Source organism: Hylaeus anthracinus, unplaced genomic scaffold, assembly GCF_026225885.1.
Source record: "Hylaeus anthracinus isolate JK02 unplaced genomic scaffold, UHH_iyHylAnth1.0_haploid 4, whole genome shotgun sequence".
NCBI lineage: Eukaryota > Metazoa > Arthropoda > Insecta > Hymenoptera > Colletidae > Hylaeus > Hylaeus anthracinus.
In genome coordinates, this window is record NW_026535289.1 from 8,191,323 (window position 1) to 8,207,813 (window position 16,491).

General features: G+C 41.6%; 1 protein-coding gene and 1 long non-coding RNA gene across 2 annotated transcripts in view; both read right to left on the minus strand.

Moving 5' to 3' along the window:
- LOC128894510 (dexamethasone-induced Ras-related protein 1) overlaps positions 1-8,237 on the minus strand; it is a 54,952-nt gene extending 46,715 nt beyond the window's left edge. Inside the window, exon 1 of the mRNA XM_054156287.1 lies at positions 7,776-8,237. The gene's annotated coding sequence lies outside the window, so the exon portion shown is untranslated. The remainder of the gene's footprint in view (positions 1-7,775) is intronic.
- A 26-nt stretch (positions 8,238-8,263) lies between these two features.
- On the minus strand, positions 8,264-9,368 carry LOC128894513 (uncharacterized). The gene is made up of 3 exons (XR_008461582.1): positions 9,266-9,368; positions 8,621-8,833; positions 8,264-8,515 (listed from the first exon to the last, which is right to left on the minus strand). It is a non-coding gene; the product is annotated as an uncharacterized LOC128894513 (long non-coding RNA).
- Positions 9,369-16,491: the final 7,123 nt, after the last annotated feature.

Below are 16,491 nucleotides of genomic sequence, written 5' to 3' on the forward strand. Positions count from 1 at the left end.
TTTTGAATCATTCGCGTCGTTTTTCCGAATCCTGGCTCTATTGATCCCCGTCGCTCCATTAACGCGGCGAGAACGAAACGTAATTTGACGCGAGATGCTGGAAGAAAAAGAGGGACGACTTACGTCCGCGTTTCGCTGAAACGCGAGGGAAGTAAAATACGGAGCATAGTTTTTACCAGTCGCGACCTGTAGGAACGAAGCATTTTATCGTAATTGAATGACTGAAGCTTTTCAAAATAAACTCGCGACGTTCAGAGAGCTTTCTACGTCGCGACAATTTTGATGAATCCACGAGAGAAATCGCGCTTATCCTCGCGTTGCTATCTTAAAATAGAGCAAATCGTAAAGAAGTATCGCACCGTGTTTGCGATTGAGTAACTATGTTGTTCGAAGTATGTCTACGAAAAAGAATGCAAAAATGGTTCGGTATCTCGAAGTTTGCCATGGAAATTCACCAATTATAGTTAGTCGAGTTGAATAATTAGTTCGAGTGAGGTTTTACCGTGCTAATGGATCACGCCGAGGCTTCGACTATACATGCAAGCGATGGCTCGTGGAAATTGTTGTCCTCGCCCCCTGACGATGGAACCTAAATGCAAGTTTGAATACTCGAATGAGTTGCTAATATGTTTCATTAGACCACAGCTAGGATATAAAGCCGGAGAATTGCGATTCGTTCCCAAAGGTTCGTTTACTGCCGCATCGCTGCTCCAGTTTCTATCTTGATGCAAATTCGCTATTCAAAGATGGTGAGCGCGACCATTGCTAACTCTGAAATAGTCTATTTCAAGAATAAACTTCGTCCGAACTGTCTAGATGAATCAGGCTCAAAATCTATCGAGTCCGTACCGATGGAAGCTATTCCTCGGCGTCTGAAAGCAGAGAAATATTGCCAGGAAGAAACTCTTCAGTCGAGTCTGGCCGGAGCAGGAAGGTATCGCGATGAAAGTTTCCTGCAGGATCGCGCGATCCTCTCGACATCACGGTAGAAATTTCCTCTTTTACTTCAACCTGTTTCACCTCTAACGCAACAACTACTCGCGTGTGGAAAGAGTTTCGTTCCGTAAAAAATTATAATCTCGGTAAATCATTTCTCGTCGGATGTCCTGACATTCCCAACCGGTGTTTTGCAATTGCGTTTAAGTATACTCAAAGTTTTTAACGTTTTATCAATATTCTCGCCACTTGTATCAAACGGAGAAATTAATAACGACAAGGTTTAGATTCGAAAGAACGTGCCTCGAAGTGGATACACGAGGCACATCGCGTTAAACGTCTATCAGGGAACAGGTTTTGGTAATTAAGCACGTGATTGTTCCGATTGATCGGCAATTGCAATTAAACAACCACATCCACCGCACGTTGCGCGGTGCCTACAATCCTCCAGCGTGTTCGAAAGAGGTCGAGAACACGAAAGAGCGCATTTCGAATCGATGTTCGATCATTGCGAGCAACACAAAATACCGTGAATTCCACTTCTCACCCTGATCGCTCCATTGGTCGGAGATGGGCAAAATTGTATTCCGATAATAGATAACGAACAAGAGAACCTCCACTACACTATGGCAAATCTATTTTATCGTACAGATTGTAATTATATTCTTTTCTCTTTCGTTTTACCCGACAGAACGAGACACAACAGTCACCGGCAACTTTGCGTTTAAACTGTCGATCGGACGGTCGTCGAATAGATGGGTTTTCTACAATGGTTTTCTATTCGCGTGAACGACGATCGCAGCTGAAAACAATAAAACGGTGCTGGGACATCATGCGAACGATTCGATGATAATTAGTGGCTGAAAATTCTGTGTAGACGTACAGGTTTGGTGACCGACGCTAATGAGGATGGAACGATGGCTCGCGTTTCGCTGGCCGTGTTAGGGCAATTCGATTCTGATAATTAAACTCGATTAACGAGACGCAGCTTTTTAACACGGGTTCATGACCCTCGTGAACAGGGGGAAACTTCGGTCGTGATGAATCGATTTAACGCAGACCGAGCTGGAAATTTTGTTTGATGTTTGTTACAAACATTTTACCACGTATAATATAAGCGTGAGTATAATTTAGTTAGAAATATGAATTTTCAAAAAATGCATGAATTTTATTTAAACTGAATTTTCTGTTCGAACTGAAAAATAGTTACTAAATCCGTACTGTTGCCGAACACATTTGTTTTCATGAATCTTGTCCAAAAACCCGATCGTCCAGCGACTTCAGTCTCCTAGTGCTGATAAGGGGGACTATCGTGTAACTAGCGACAGAGGTTCATCCGTGTCAAAGGGGACAGCCAATCGCGTTTTCTCGAAGGAATAAATGTCACGGGCCATTGAATTATTGCCATTCGAGCCGCGAATTCACGCTGTCGATGGATCGTCACGATCGAAGCCATGTGCACAAAGCGAAAGCGGCGCGCAGAGGCTGGGTCTGCTCGACGTACCGCGAGAAATTTGATGCCGCGATCCTACTGGCACGGAAATTCGTGCTCTTTCATCACAAGGAAATTTCTTTGGCGAAGCGCATCGGAATTCCCGGGGAATGTCACTCGAGTCGGATCTCCATGCGGAAGATACGCTATTACGGATGCGCGAGCAGCCAACGACGAGTCTACTCGAATCGAAAGCGGTCGCTTGAGGCGTTGCCACGGCCACGCGAGGACGTCGAGTGCGATTAAATCCTTCTGATAAGGGTTCAGGCGAAGTCTCGACACACTGGCTTTACCATGCGAACGTGCCTTCTTTACTATTTTTAAGGATTACGAAATTTTCTCCAGATTCCACTTGCTACTTGGAACCATTCCTGTTACTCGATAGCGATCGATGGATCATAGTTCTTGCAATGAGAAGTTAAATTGTTGTGGAGGGTTGTTACTCCAATCCAAGCTATCTATGTTAAGAAGTTTGGGCGATCGTTGCCACAAGAGCACGTGAGAATAATTACGAAGATCTGCAGACTCTTGGACGTCGCGTCGCCTAGTTACCTCGATTGCTGATCGTCACGGCGAAATCTACGCTGCTATAACCATGACCCTTCCTACACTTCTTGTAACAAGACTAGCGAAAATTTGATAAGATGCGAACACGCTGCCAAGTATCCGACAAAGTTTGGTCTCCCCACCCGAACTTTGGCTACTTACCTTCGCGCGAGTTACTAAACGTTTTCCTACTTTACCCGGGGTTCATTCAGCTTGATCGTAACTTCGGAACGAACGGTTATGTATGCATGGTACGCATTACTCGCAAACTATCGAATCCACTCGAGAAGTTGGCAATTTACGAGGGTACCCCGAGAAATGAATGTGACGAATGATGAGATTTGAAAAGAAGTACTTTTTTAAAATGGTACTCGGTTTTCTTTTTAAATACCGACTTAACAGACTCCTTGGGACTTCGATGTCTTATCTTTATCTCGCGTCTTTAAGCTTAACCAATAACGACGTAAAATAGAATTTCAATTCTGACGTGAAGTAGATCGTGCAAAAATTGATCCAGCTCCGCGGGTGGACTACGTTTCGGTGACCGATTTCACCTTCCTTTTTTATAGGGAATATAAAAATTTATCACGACTTTGAGCAACTATCGTTCGCAGAGCATCGTAAACGGTTCCGTTTCGATTATGGGACCACACCGATAAAGTGACTTCTTCAGCGAAAGCGTACACCCATTGTTTTAGTGCCACTCATGGAAAGCCAGCCAATCGTCTCTTTCCAAGGGCGCCTAATCAATGAAGAGAAACGAGAACTTGGGAACTAGGGAACTTGATGGGCCTTTATTCCGTTTAATGTCCTATGGGCGTTTCAGGATTTTTCTCGTTGCTCGACACAGTCTTAGCAGTAGAGTGAAATTCCATACATTGAAGATCGAAGTACTCGTTGCACAGAATTTCAATGAATCGTTCGAAGAATAAATAGAAGAATCTAAATTTAGATAGAAAAAAATTCATCGTTCTTGTAATAGACCCGAAGGTTTAATTTAAAAGAGTTCAATGTGCATTAGAGCAGGGTTGCCTGGAGGTTCTACTTTATAATACAGCTTTGATTGTTCGCGTCTGGCTGAGCGCGGAACGTGGGTTCGACGTCGATATTCGAACCTAGAGTGGGCCAGACAACTCCACGTAGAACATTTGCGATACTTGCAGGCTGTACCTTGACGAACAATCGTAAATCCACCCGTTTGATCCCGATAGTCTGCACACGAATTTCCACATGTTCCAGAAACTCTGTAGTCGCGAGTACACGTCCTGCGCGAAACAGTATTCCTGGCCCTTTCGAATAAAGCTGACCTGACCGAGGGGCTGATTCGATTCAATCTTTAAATGTTTCGATATGTTTAGCTCGAGAACCCTCGGAGATTCGATCATTTTCGACCCCGAACGGTAGAGTGTCAGTTGAAACCGAAAAATCAGATGAATCTGGCGATCGACTTTTGGCTGAGAATAGAAACCATTGCTCATTTAACCCCCTGTTGCAGTGGCCGGCTAAATGTGACCCTTGGGTCGAGCAGCGACCCACTATACCACGGCAATCCATCGTACGACATGTCCTGATCGTATTTCTAGATTCAAAATTCTAGCAGTGTAACCGTGTCACCTGTTAAATAATTATCCCGATGAAACTTTTCGTATTTGAAGATTGCGAAAGTTCCCCGAAGAATGAAAACAGTGTGTCCAAAAGATTGCGGAGTTTCCATGACGTTATGAATATTTCAAGGAAGACGAAGACATCTTGGTGGATGTGAGAGCGGGCGTAATCTTCCCGGAGCAATTATTTATCATCGAGCAAAAGGAGGTGAGTGACGGAGAAGAATTGCTAGAATCCTTGATACTCGAGGGAATAAATATAAACGAGTGAGCGCAACAGTACGAGTTGAGCCCTTTAAAAGTACTCCAAATGAATGAGATCGTAACTCGTAAACAAAACTAAGGCTTAAGACACTTAAGGGCAGTCCCGTACTATACATTAAGGTTTCAAGAAACTTGGCCATCGTTGCAGCGGTGTGTGGGAAACGTTAGCGATTACGCGGGGAAGTAAATAGAGGTAACACAAGACCTCGTTTCGGGGATTATTTTCCTATTTCGTTTAGTAGAATATCCACAGATATGAGAGCGCGGGCATTATTTTCATCCGACCCTCTTACTTACTGAACTTATATTTCCATTATAAATACACGCGGAGGGTTCGAAAGCATTCTGAAGCGGCTCTGATTTTAACCGTGACGAGATGCTCGATTATTTATATTCTAAATGTATCATTAACATTTTCGTATTACTAATGCAAAATTTTCTCTTTGCTTAAAATGAAAATCACTCGTAAAAGATTCGACGATATCGTGGCTACTTGCGACGGGATTGATCCCATCGCTAGTCGACCGAATCAACTGGTGAAAAGAGTGAAACGGGAGCACGAGGGCGCAGATTCCAGCAGGTGCACGTGCCAAAGATTTGTTGCATCTTGCTGAATAACAAAGAGTCGATGCAGTCTATAGGATCGCGGGAGTGCAACATGGCACCGTTTGTTCGACGGTGCAACAAGTCGGGTTAACAGCTGTTTCTAGCCGCGTGCGGTTATAACAGCAGTCATGGCACTCCCGACTTGGCTGACGTCCAACTTCGATTTTACGACCCCCCGCCGAACTTGGATTGTGCTCACGAATCACGGGATTGGGCACAAAAAGTTTACGCATTTTAATGCTCGTGAAATTCTTCAAATTAAACGATACCTTCTATTCGCCCATACAACCGTTCATTCGTTGGCCATGACAACGAAAACAGCGATAACGTTTGGTTATTCTTTCTCCCTAGAAATCAACTAAATAAACGCGTACACGTTGTACGCGTAATAAAATAATACAATTTTAAATTAAGTAAGACCCATGCCAAAATTATAGCTCTCTTTCGAGTCGTTCAAGCACGGGACAGAGAAATATCACCTATCGCGCGGGAACAAGCGACTATTCAAACAATGTCAAATGAGCCTACACACGCCGAAGACGTTTCAAGTTGAAACTTGGAATCTAGGAGTTTGAAATCTAGAAAGCTAGAACTTAAACGATTCGGTGGTACGATTTTTCCCAATTTCGAAGCACGAGACGAGCTAAATTTTCATCGATTTACAGAAATGCATCCCAGCTTTAACTTCACTATTCTCTTTTAAGAAATCAGATAATAAAATGTCTGCGCACGTAAATATACCGCGCGATAAAACGGTGTTCCTGGCTAAACAAATTCGGGGAAACGTTGCTCTAATCTAAACACACGCTACATCCTGTTCGTTCTGTCCCGAACACTCGTCAACATACGCATTTGTACGGATACGCACCGATATTTCTCGCATCTACGAGCGTGCAGAGACAATATTATGTGCTGCAGAAACTGCGAACGTTGCGTTGAAATACAATATTCACGATAGCCCGAGAAAGCTAATTTTTCCGATTGTAACGTAGATCCCTGGTTGTATCTTGATTCCGCGCGTGGAAGCACACGCGATCGGGTTCGATGTTGATTGCATCCGTAACGATCAACCTAGGGTCAGATTGCAAAGGAACGCGCGATCAATGAATGGCTACGAAGTCAAGTTACAATTGCAAAATATATCCTGAACCCTGTGTGCTTTGCGTACATATGCCCAGTTTTATCAGATGCAGAAATACGCGATCCGCTATTTTCATCAAATTCATCGTTCGTAAAAGTTTTGTTCTGTTAAAAATTGATTTTCTATAAGTGTTTTCTAAAGCATTCGTGAAACGAGGACTGTTGTATCGATCGAAACAAGCGGTGAGGTAAAAATTTCAGCCTATTTGCAACCAGTTGCAACAATGTATCCTTGGTCGATATCGACGCGCGAGGTCTCCCATTGTCATGCAACATTCCATTAGGCGACTACCATTCGCGTGCAAACAACATTCCCTGTTTTTGAAAAACTAAATTTAAGCGTGTTTAAACAGGCGCTCGTGACAGACTGCGCTTCGTTTTTAAATTGGATCCACAATACATGACTCATAGAATTTTGTATTTAATTAATTTCCGTGAGTGTCGTCAAGATATGAAATGACACAAACATATTTTTAATTTAATTTACAGGACACTCGAAGAATAAGAGGATCCATTAGGTAGAAAATTCGTCAACCATGGATAATTAAGATGAATGGTGTAGCGACTCATACTATCCAATCTACGACGAGCCACCCCGTAAAAGGACCAGCTCGAACCAACAACGACCGTAATTGATCCTCCTCTAGATCGAAGAACTCTCGTTACATTTCAACGATTCTTGTGAAACAAGTGTCGTTACATTAGAATTTTCGTCCCCGATTTTGCATGTAAAACGATGGAACTCGCGTGTGCTTCAGGAGTATTTTGTTCTCCAAAAAAAAAGAATGACCAATCTGCGACTGCAAATTTTTGGAGGTAAAATACTAAGTAGAGGAAATTTACATGTATTCTGGGAGGTTACTTACGCGAAGCACATTATTTTCAAAGACAACAAAATTCTTTAGTCGTGAACAGTAGGGTAATAAAAGATCAACAAATAAAGAGTTCTTAAGGAAGGTTCTACAAAGGGATACAATAGGGTATACCTTTACCTATAATTAGTTGCATGGTAGAACTACCCATACATAGCATCGTACTATGTAAGTGTCCTGACATTTGTTGAATGTCACGAACTTATACTTTCCACGTAAAGAGATACTCACTGAGACCGTAATTTCGCTTTTAAAAAAATTGCAAGGTACTCGATATCGCTGACACCATATGCAACAGTATCGGGATTGACTTACCTCAGAGACGTAGGCAGAGCTTCGGAGGACGAAAAGCTGGGGAGCAGGGTCTGAGACATGCACCGTTCTTGGGCTCAAGGACCCGTTCAGGTCCTCGTTGCGCGTTCGCTGTCTCCTTCACGAGGTCTGTCACTTCCCTGACGGAGATACTACGACTTCACGTTTCCTCGAGCACCACCGAGACGAGGCGACATCGACGGTTCCGAGCTTCCGACGAGCTCAACTTTCGGGATTCACTTTATTCAGAACACGATACTCTCGACCTTTCGACTTCTTTTTCGTTCAGGACTCCACTGGCTCTCATTGATCTCGCGACATCGGCCACGCGATTATCCACACGAGGTTGACCGAGACGAATCACCGTGGAGCAGAGGAGCGACGCCGGTGCGAAGCGCTGACTGAACCACTGGCAAACCACCGAGGGGTGGTCCGTATCGCCGGAGGTCCCTCTACTCTGCTCTCTCTCCCGCTCTGCTACCTAACCCCCTCCCAAACCACCCCCAACCTCCTCTTCCTCAGTAGTTCTATTTTGCTCTACACCCCTTTCCACGTCTGCTCACTCTACTCCTACCTTTCTCGCCGCGTACCCTTCTACCCTTTGCATCTCTATCTGCTGCGTCCTCCGTGTCCACCCTGGTTTCTCTCCTGTGTATTCCCTTGTTCTGCCCATCCGTTACTCTCCGTGTCTTGCACGCCATCTCTTTACGAACCTGTCTCTACCTCCGAAGCCTTCTTCTACCCTGGAATATCAATTTGTTTAATCGTTTAAATCATCTGGAAATAATTTTGATTGGTCGTGTATATGCAATGAAAGTCTACGTCAATTTCAGAGAAGAGTTGCATACTTTGTTTCGCGACTTGGAGTTACGATAAGTGGCAGAGCGAGTTCTTCGACGGCGACGAACCAAGGATGAATTTTAGAATAGAAAAATACGCTCGTGTGTACACAAATTTCCAAGGCAAACAGCGAACTCTCATCCTTTTCCCTCGTGGTTTTAAACTTCTTGTTTTCACAAATAACATTTTGGTAATATTCTAACATTGCTCCTGGGTTTAATCTGAAAGAAAAATTTATTAGCGACCCATGTCCGTTTGCTGAAATTTAAATAAATAAGCGTCCATCGATTCGAGCAAATGTTTAACTCTATTACATTGTACGTAATAAATGTAAACGGATAAAGTTTCAGAGACAGTCCTTATAAAGAAACCGAATGTAAATCTACCAAATAAAATTTTTAAAATGTGGCTATTAGATTATGCGCAAAGAGGATCCACGATGAGGTCGAAAGCATTAACTAAAAGCATGGACGGTGTTTATTTCTCCACGAGCACTGTATTCCTAATACTAAACATTTTTAGTTGAACGGTTTGTTTATTAAGAGTGAGAAAGTCTGAAACTTTCTAAATTACATACATATAATACCGGGAAAGTTCAGCAATAACGTTACCAGCTTTTCAGTCTCTGTCTCATTCACCCCAAAGCCACCTACCCTCTTTCCTGTTGTTCTGCTCAACGACCCTTTGACTAGGCTTCTGCGTTTCTCCTTGCTTCCCTGTATTCCTTGAACACCAACCCTTCTCCGGCCTCTTCCACCCACCCTTGGTGCTTTCATCCACGTTACAGCGTTGGCATAACGGCGTGCACTCGTTACAGAAGGAGCTACAGACCGCCACGATCCTGTGATCCTGCGCTCTACCAGGTGCTTCGCGAGGTCTCGCGACACCTTGCAGGGTTTAGGTCGCTTTCACACTGGGTTCTACATACATATTTCATGGGAAGCGCAGAATGCACCTTCCCAAGGAGCCAGCTTTTACTCCCGTTAACGCTTCGACAAAGTGCATGCTTTGCTTTGGTTCCAGAGGAAATGTAACTCTCGAGTATCAAAATTATTTCGATATAATTATTTTCAAAAATATCGACCAATGAACTTTATTCTAATCGAAATAAACGATTGGGCCAGGAATTTGAAAAATTTAAATTTCCTTGGTCTACCCTCCTTTAGCCCGCTAAAATCCTATTATACACGTGAATATTATTACATTTGACTGAAACTAACCGTTTCAAAGCGACGGAGACACGGAACGTTACGTTTCTTTGATGTGTTGGGATGATTATTAACCCTTTGACTACGACGGACTCGAAACTACAAACGCTCAACAAGGTGTATGAAACAAGGTAGTTACTATATTATGCTCGGTTGCGGAACTGTCGCATTATGTTTAAATGTCTTGTGTACTTCGTTGTTGCTTCATTTTCAGTGCTGGCAGCGATGTCGTCTGGACAAAGTGAAAAAATACGATTAATAAATGGACCATAAAGTAATTCGATAGTCTATTCTCCTGAACAATATAATTATCTTGGGTCACAGGCAAATATGCTTCGAATAAATCGTGTCGGATTTTAAGAAGGATGTGTCGTACTCGAGAAAGGATGAGTTCAACGATCTACGCGTTCGAATCTAATTAAGTAGCTGATTTATCTCGGAACGTATTATTTTTAGGATAAGTAAACCTTAATTTAGGTTAGATATAGATGACCTACTTATATTTCAAAGCTACCGATAGAAAAGAGACATGTCTCAACTATCACTTTAAGTTACTATATTCTTTCAAAAGCGTTCGCTTCGTTATAGTGCTGTAATTCTAGTTTCTTGGAGGGAACGACCAATCCGAGATTTTTCTTAGGGTTCCTCGTAATTTATTTTCAAAGTTTAGTTACGTATCTTTCGCGCACTTTCGAACTCCTGATTACGGTTACGGTCTCTGAAATTTCCGCCTGATGTAGCTGGCCATCGCTGTTGATGGTTTGCCGGGGGGTCACAGTAAAACTTTGACGATGAATTCAAACATTTTGTGGGCTCGTAAAGAGTAAGACATCCCGCGTTAAAGTCCTGGCGAGGAAAACATGACGTCGGTACGTGGTACGTTGCCTCGATATAGGAGGCCATTTTGATTCAAGAAAACTATGAAATAGTTTTAGAAAAGTTCTACAAAAAGGAGTTCCTTTTTCTCAGCTTTCAACCTTGACCATGCTTTTATTTAATGAACTTTATTCTTGGCAATGCTTGCTGAAATTGACGCATGTATTCCAGCAAAGATAAACTTTGAAGTTTAATTAATTCCATTTGTGGCTCTTGGAGTCTGATAAATATCTGTATTAAATGACGCGTCCTATGCGATTTCGCGTTGTATTGCTTAGCGTTCGTGATTCGTCAAACTATTCCGCTATGTACGAATCGAAAATTCCGCTGGAAACTGGCAGCGTTCATTGTCTGCGCTTTCAAGGGATCAGCGTTCGGTTGCAGAATCCTTCCGTCTCGCGCGAACTTTGCGAAGCGTTTCCACGAATACAAAGGCTCGAGGCATTTGTGCGACCAGTATCGGACCACATGTCATTTCAAATAACCAATACTGTTCGATATATGTCATTTGGTTTCAGTCGGATACCTCGTTTCGTCGTGGAGTGTTTGTTTTCGTGGATTCTAAAATCCCGACTCTTCCGACGTGCATATTAGAGCGATGATTGTTTTCGTCAAATTTTCGAGAAATCGAGCCTTTTGAGGGTCTTCTTAGCATATGGGTTAAGCGACATTTCCGTGCACACAGGCAACGTAATTGTCACGTTATAAGCTCACTTAGACAGGCTTCAGAAACACCGCTGTTACATGCCGCAAGCGTTACAGCTTGCTTTGACGTTAACGTACGAGGTAAATTTATACCTCGGATATGTATATTAATTTTTAGTAGCATTCTTTTATGGGTAATTATAATTTAACATGTAAAATTATAGGAAACGTAACGTTTCTTACTCCCCTTCTTGGAGACAATGATCTTCATCAAAGGTAAAAAAAAATACACAATTGCTGCTTCCACAATCCTGCATTATAATATTATGCTATTATACGTTTTGGTATGTTCCTTCTTTTTCTTGTATGCGTATAATTGAACACAGTTAAATTTTGCCATACAAAAGATGAACATTTGTTACGGTCACAAATGGAATTTTCTCTACTATTTCTGTTACTCCAATTGTGTAGCCTTTTTCAATGTCAAAGTTATGTTTACTATTAACTATGATTGGTTAACTTAGGCTAGGTATACACCATTCATACCATACAGATCATTCGCACACCATATACCACGTATTAACATCGGGATATCTTTCTTTTTATTAAACATGTCATTCAAGATGAACTTTTATTGATAGCACTATGTTTTAGAATATTTGTACATAGATATTCTGTAACTATACTGGTACATTCACAATTCCTTGTAAAATGTATAACTTCATAGCTTAAAATCTTCTTCCTCTTAAAGTTTCATCCTTCCTAATGTGTTCAATTCTGGGATCGTTGGGTCTGAAAACTGCAATCAAAAAAGTATGGAAAAATGTTTATTAGTTTCCTTTCAAATCACCCGACAAGACTGCAATAGCGTCGAAGTACTTTTCAGTCGCATACTGGATTATTGACGTAATTGTGGATTGGAAGAATTACATAACAACGTAACCTAACCTATACGAAGAAACTGAGAATAACGTTCGGTCACTTACTGGTTATATTTTCGTAATATTTTTCCGGTCTGGAATCTTTAGATCGATGATAGTGAACAAAGAATGAAGAGCATAGTCCGAAAATGGCTAGGGGAAACGCAGCTGCAAGTTCTGGATGGTGATCCCAAATTATATTCCAGAAGTGTTTGAGTTTTTTCCCTGTGACACCATCAAACTTTTTATCAAATATGCTCTACTATCACTCACTTTGCATAACGTACCGATAGATTGACCGTACAACTTCCTGAAATCTTCTTTAAGCAATCCTTCTTTCACAACTTTCACCATTTTTGAAAATTTGTCAACACTCGGACAAGGTACGAAGCAACTGGAAGCAACGAGCGATGTGAAGTTACTAAGTACAAGAAATTCTCGAAACGCAGTAATCGATCCAGCGCGCGGGAAATTCAGACTTAATCTCGTAAAGAGAAACTATATTTACATAATACTTTTGATTACCACAGTCTTATATACAGAGTCAATGAAGCATGTATATTTTACTTCTTTACGTTTGGATTTAGTTACAAATCATTACTAAAAACACAATTTTTGTATATGTAAGTTTCACAAGCGTATAGAAGGAGAAATTTATCATCCCTTAGCAAACAGTGACAATCGATAGGGTAAAAAAAACGTGGCCCTTAGACGTGGCATATCTAAAACTACATTACATATATGCAAATATCAATATTAAACAGTAATCTCATTTTGTATCGATCTATTTTAAAACCTACTTCGTTTGAAATTTTTATAAATATTTCGATACTTTTTATTAGGTACTTTGATATCCAATTGTTTAAATGATGTCGATATATCTTTTATCTGTTCTATCTGTTGTTTATTAACCAACAATTCGAATGTAAATTCAAAATATATTATTTAATTTCTGATTAAATACCTACGTCTGCGCAATATTAAATATACCGTATCGCCATCTCGCGCTCGGAGCGATAAGTTGGAGCCAAACGGCAGTCATGGCCGCCATCGGGAGGCCTTTAATTAGTGACAAGTGATTTTGAGGGGTGGTTTCTAGCGTTCGGTGTTAAAGGTATCGAATATATCTGGCTGGGATACACGGTACAAATCACGGTGGGCCTCGAACGTCGGGTGAGTACGAAAATCTCCCTAAATTAAACGTTGTACACGCGAAAAATCAACAGTGTGCACGGCTACTCTACATCCTTGGTTCCCACGCACGAGTTTTTGCATTTGTATCGTGAAACGATTTCCTTGTTTTTCATTAAACTGTCATTCGAATGTCAGCTCTCCTTTCCTTTAATCGATATTCGTGGCTGCCAACAATTACGACGGAGCGATTGTAAACAGACGTATCGGAGTATCCGGAACATGCGTTCGCTCCAATTATGTCATAAAATGTTTCTCTCGATATCGCGACTAAGATTTTTCGCGGGCATATCGGCCATGTTGTATTGCGTAGCAATCAAATTGGAGCACGATCGATAAACTCTTGGTAGCAATTTTCGACAAATGTTTACTCTATTTTGGGGGTTAAGTCGGGCCTCCCACATCGTTGGACGTTGCTCCAATGCATCGATAAGGTTTATATACTCTCGTGGTTGCTCCGAGTGCTGTCAGATGACTCCACGTGCACCAATCCGAGTGTGCATTCACGTGTTAGTGTATCGGACAGTGCTAGATTGCACGGTCTCAACTTAAAAGCATTCTATATAATAGATTCCTGTCTATTTTGTTTATAAATCTCAGACGTAAACATTCTTTTTTTTCAGAAAAGCGTCTCCCAACAAGTTCGTTGATTTGCAAACGTACGAACGACTTACAGGAAATTTAGCGCGATATTCGTATATCGCACTCTCAAGCTTCCAAACTGAAAGAAATCAATGCCTTATTCGCTTCTTCGAATAGCGAGACACAGTTGCGTGATTTATAACGTAACACTGTGTAACGCGATTTAACTGGAAGGCTACTACATGATACATTGCTGTGATTTTAACGCAGTCAATCTCGCCTGAACTGTCAATATGTCAACATAAACGCAAAGAAATTTTTGAAAATTGTTTCTGTAATGGAAGCAAAAGGGTTATTACGTGAATCGATAGTTCGTAATTATTGGGTTCATCCATTTTTTTTCTCGGAGCAAGAATCTAATAATCGATTTAAAAAGTTTTTTACTAACATCCGCAATTGTGAGGACAAGTTAATTCAATATTACCGAATGTCAATAAATTCATTCGATGAATTATTAGAAATTTTGAAACCATGTATTTCAAAACAGAACACACAGTTCAGAAGAACGATGCGGCAAAACCGTGTAGTGTGAACAGGAGGGGACGTATGAATAAACGTGTTTGTTCAGCGTGCCGCAGTTTGCTGCGGTAGCACTGCACTAGTGTAGCAACTCTCATTTGAATCTATGCAACGTCACAAACCGGATGACCGCATCCGTCATTACCGCAGCGGCGAAAACGCATAGTGTGGCCCTGGCCTTAAGAATTTGATGCTTTTCTTCATCCTCACTAACCACAGACAAGAGGATTGTTCATATTACCAAACAGAGAGGGACATTTGTTCAGTTGTAACTCAGACAACTTTATTTCATTGAGAATTTTTCTTTAATTTCGCGTCGAAAAGAAGACGGCGTAGGACGGGTCACGTCTAAATTGTATCGATCGTAAAACGAAACGAAATTATTTTTAGACGAATTTTCGTCGATCCGTTGCCGCTAGAGCACGTAACCGTGCTTTGAAACACGGAACTATTTAAATACGAAAGAATAATATCGTTCGGACGGCTTTCACCCAGCCCATACGATCGATAACTTATGAAGTCTTTGTGACAGTGGTTCTCAAGTCTCTGGAGAAATCGATACATTTTTCATGGAATGTTTTAGCAAGAAAGATATATAGGTCATTCAGTGTCAAATCGGTCTCTTTCTTTTCCTATTATCAGTGATTCAATGCGAAGTATGTCCTAGTAAATTTGAAAACTTGAGGGATTCTGCTGCTTTCAAAATTTGATAAACAGTATCCTCAGATTAGTACGAAGATATTCTTCGCAGAGGAAATTTTGTCTGTTTATCTGTTGAACATATGCACCTCGATTTCTTCATTCCAAGTACTCTCATATTGGAAGAATTACATTAAAAAAGATAGCGTACTTTTCCATTCGTTATCCTCGATTTATACTTAGTCAAAAAATTGCATCTATCTCGTTATATCTCGTAAAGCTCCAATTCTGTTTCCACCTTTCACGCGATATCAACAAAGAATAATTAAATCCGCAGGAAAGTAATTGAACTTCTACAAGCAAAAAAAAAAAAGGAAATCAACGAGTAGTATGTACCGCGATAAATCGTCCCTGGCTTAATTGGTCAGTTTTTTTCGGGTCTTCGATGCGAATAGTTCGACGAAAGAAAGGAGCAAGAATTGACAGTGATCGATTCGCTGTAGACGCGGGGGTAAGGGAGTTTCGCGATAATTACAAGCGCGTTTCTTGCGATGTTCGCTGGGTGAATTCTGGCCAATGCGCGAGCGTCGAATTCGTTGCTCCAGCTTGCTTTTGGCCGCTTTGCGTCGTGGAATTTTCGGATTCCTCGCGAAAAAGCGAGCGGGCGCGTCTCTCGTTTGGACAAAAAGCCACGCTCCTGAACTCGGCGACACGTGCTCCGAAGGGACCACACACGTGGCTCGGAACCAACGGTAAGCGCGATCCTCAGCTTTCCGTCCCCCCCCCAGCCCCCTTTATGTCTTCCTTATTTCTTCAAATTTTTGTGCACCACGCATCCCCGTTCGTGGAACGAGAACAGAGTCGTCTCTCGTTTCTTTGCCGATCGATCGAATTACGAGACTCGTGGAACCTTCGACGAGAGATCAAACCGTAACGGACGACATTCTTAAGTGGATACATGTTTTGGAGTGGGTGAAGGAAAGGCAAACCTCGTTCGTTGCACGTGATAAAGTTGGATTTTGAATTGAAACGGGTGCTCTGAATTAAAGAAGAAAGAAAATTACAAGCATGGTTGCATGTGACGCTCCAAACGTAAAGAAAGATTTTTGAAAACTCGCAACTGATGGCATAGTAGTAACATGAATTCCAACTGGTTCTTACATCGCTAGCGATTCCTAGGGTTAACAGGAAGTAGGAGATATAGGCAACGACGTGTGAAAAACACATCAGGTTTGCGAA